Raw genomic sequence first — 3,522 nt, 5'->3', positions numbered from 1 at the left:
GTAGCCACGTTAACCTAGTTAACATGACCACTAACGTGGAATGGGAAAGAGCTTGCAACGTTAATGAGAAAAGTGATCACCAATAACGCCTGCGAAGCCATCATAAGCCCACATTAATTGCCACGTTAACTAGATTAACATGATAGTTAACGTGGAGACAAAGAAAGCTCCAACGTTAGTGGTAAATGTGAACACCACTAACGCTCCAAAATGTGGCAATGAACCACGTTAAGAGTCACGTTAACTTAGGTAACGTGAACTCTAACGTGGAAGAGAGGAACAATGCCAATGTTAGTGACACTCACCTTTGTCACTAACGTTGGATCAAACTAGCATTGCCCACGTTAATGGGCACGTTAAGACCACTAACGTGAAAGTTAACGCGGAGCTAAGATTGATGAGCCAACGTTAGTGACACTCACCTTTGTCACTAACGTTGGAGATGGCATTTACTACCACGTTAGTGGCCACGTTAACTTAGTTAACGTGAGCTCTAACGTGGAGAGTAAGGGAACTTGGAGCGTTAGTGACAAAGGTAAGTGTCACTAATGCTCTCGAAAATGAGGCATACCCACGTTAATTACACTAACGTGAACTCTAACGTATGGACAAGTGGCACAAGGCAACATTATTGGGAAAGGTGAGTCCCAATAATACTTGCGAAGGTTTATAAGGCAATGTTAGTGGTCACGTTAGTGCCACTAACGTTGGAGTTAACGTGGCCTATATGGGGTTGGAACGTTAGTGAAAAAGGTGATTGCAACTAACGTTCTCGAACCCACAATCTCACTTAACGTTAACTTCACTAATGCCCATGCCTAATTCATACTTTTCTGCAAGCTGAGCCCACTAAAGATTGTAACTGCTTCATCAGAGCTCATGAATGGCAGAAGTAAATCCAATGGAATCTCTATGGTCTCTGTGTGAGCCTCAGATTCCCATTGTTCCTCATTAGGGTTGCCATTGCTAAATCCAATGGAAAAGGCTTGCCATTGCTAAACCTGTTTCTTCCACCATTATTGTTGTTGAAACCTTGTTGAGGTCTCTGTTGATCCTTCTATGAGAGGTTTGGAAGATTCCTCCATGAAGGATTATAGGTGTTTCCAAAGGATTCTCCCATGTAATTCACCTCTTCTATTGAAGGATTCTCAGGATTATAAGCTTCTTCTTCAGATGAAGCGTCCTTAGTATTGCCTGGTGCAGCTTGCATTCCAGACAGACTTTGAAAAATCATATTGACTTGTTGAGTCAATATTTTGTTCTGAGCTAATATGGCATTTAGAGTATCAATCTCAAGAACTCCTTTCTTCTGATTTGTCCCATTGTTCACAGGATTCCTTTCAGAAGTGTACATGGATTGGTTATTTACAACCATTTCAATTAGTTCTTGAGCTTCTGTAGGCGTCTTCTTCAGATGAAGAGATCCTCCAGCAGAACTATCCAAAGACATCTTGGACAGTTCAGACAGACCATCATAGAAGATACCTATGATGCTCCATTCAGAAAGCATGTCAGAAGGGCACTTTCTGATCAATTGTTTGTATCTTTCCCAAGCTTCATAGAGGGATTCACCTTCCTTCTATCTGAAGGTTTGGACTTCCACTCTAAGCTTACTCAATTTTTGAGGTGGAAAGAACTTTGCCAAGAAGGCATTGACTAGCTTTTCCCAAGAGTTCAGGCTTTCTTTAGGTTGTGAGTCCAACCATATCCTAGCTTTGTCTCTTACAACAAAAGGGAATAGCATAAGTCTGTAGACCTCAGGGTCAACCCCATTAGTCTTGACAGTGTCACAGATTTGCAAGAATTCAGCTAAAAACTGATGAGGATCTTCCAATGGAAGTCCATGGAACTTGCAATTCTGTTGCATCAGAGAAACTAATTGAGGCTTAAGCTCAAAGTTGTTTGCTCCAATGGCAGGGATAGAGATGCTTCTCCCATAGAAGTCGGGAGTAGGTGCAGTAAAGTCACCCAGCACCTTCCTTGCATTGTTGGCATTGTTGTTGTTTTCGGCTGCCATGTCTTCTTCTTGTTTGAAGATTTCTGTTAGGTCCTCTAAAGAGAGTTGTGCCTTAGCTTCTCTTAACTTTCACTTCAAGGTCCTTTCAGGTTCAGGGTCAGCCTCAACAAGAATGCTTTTGTCTTTGCTCCTGCTCATATGAAAGAGAAGAGAACAAGAAAGTATGGAATCCTCTATGTCACAGTATAGAGATTCCTTGAAGTGGCAGAGGAAAAGAAAAATAGAAGGAAGAGGTAGAAGAATTCGAACTTATCAAGAAAGATGGAGTTCGAATTGTGTATTAAGGAGGAGTGTTAGTCCATAAATAGAAGGATGTGAGAAGAGGGGAAGAAATTTTTGAAAATTAAGTAAAAGATTTTAAAAACATTTTGAAAAACACTAATTGATTTTTGAAAACCAAGAGTGGAAAAGAAATCAAGTGATTTTTGAAAAAGATTTTGAAATTAGAAATCAACAAGATATGATTGAAAACTATTTTGAAAAAGATGTGAGAAAAATATATGATTGAAAAGATATAGTTTTAAAGAAAGATAAGATTGAGAAGATATGATTTGAAAAACAATTTAAAAAGATTTGATTTTAAAAATTAATGACTTGGCTAACAAGAAAGGATATGATTCAAATATTAAACCTTTCTCAACAGAAAAGGCAACATACTTGAAATGTTGAATCAAATCATTAATTGATAGCAAGTATTTTTGAAAATGGAAAGAATTTGATTTTGAAAACATATGATTGAAAAGATATGATTTGAAAAAGATTTGATTTTGAAAAATTTTGAAAACCTGAAAAAAATTTGAATTAAAAACAGAATCTTCCCTCTTGTGCCATCCTGGCGTTAAACGCCCAGAATGGTATCCATTCTGGTGTTTAACGCCCAAAACACTACCCTTTTGGGCGTTAAACGCCCAGCCAGGCACCCTGGCTGGCGTTTAAACGCCAGTTTTCCTTCTTCACTGGGCGTTTTGAACGCCCATCCTTTTTCTGTGTAATTCCTCTGCTATATGTTCTGAATCTTCAATTCTCTGTATTTTTGACTTGAAAATACACAGATTAAAAAAATTTTTTGGATTTTTAAAAATCAAAATGTAACTAAAATCAAATAACAATGCATGCAAGACACCAAACTTAGCAGTTTGTATACCATTGACACTAACAAATGAGAATGCATATGAAAAACAACAAAACACTCAAGACAAGAGAATTTAAAGATCAGAACAAGGAAATCATCAAGAACAACTTGAAGATTAATGAAGACACATGCATGAATGCAAGAAGAATAGAAACATGCAATTGACACCAAACTTAAAATGAGACACTAGACTCAACAAGAAACATAAAATATTTTTTATTTTTATGATTTTGTAATTATTTTGGATTTTTCTAAAATTAAGTGGAAAAGAAAATAAAGATATCAAAATTCTTAATGAGAATTCCAGGAATCATGCAATGTTAGTCTAGAGCTTCAGTCTAAAGGAATTAGACATGGCTAGCCAAGCTTCAGC

General features: G+C 37.4%; 1 non-coding gene across 1 annotated transcript; it reads left to right on the top strand.

Annotated features, from left to right (window-relative positions):
- Positions 1 to 1,504: 1,504 nt before the first annotated feature.
- LOC112704324 (small nucleolar RNA R71) lies at positions 1,505 to 1,612 on the top strand. Its single transcript, XR_003154956.1, has one exon. It is a non-coding gene; the product is annotated as a small nucleolar RNA R71 (small nucleolar RNA).
- The last annotated feature ends 1,910 nt before the right edge of the window (positions 1,613 to 3,522 follow it).

This window comes from Arachis hypogaea, chromosome 7, assembly GCF_003086295.3.
Source record: "Arachis hypogaea cultivar Tifrunner chromosome 7, arahy.Tifrunner.gnm2.J5K5, whole genome shotgun sequence".
NCBI classification, from domain to species: domain Eukaryota; kingdom Viridiplantae; phylum Streptophyta; class Magnoliopsida; order Fabales; family Fabaceae; genus Arachis; species Arachis hypogaea.
This window is presented reverse-complemented; position numbering and strand designations above follow the sequence as displayed.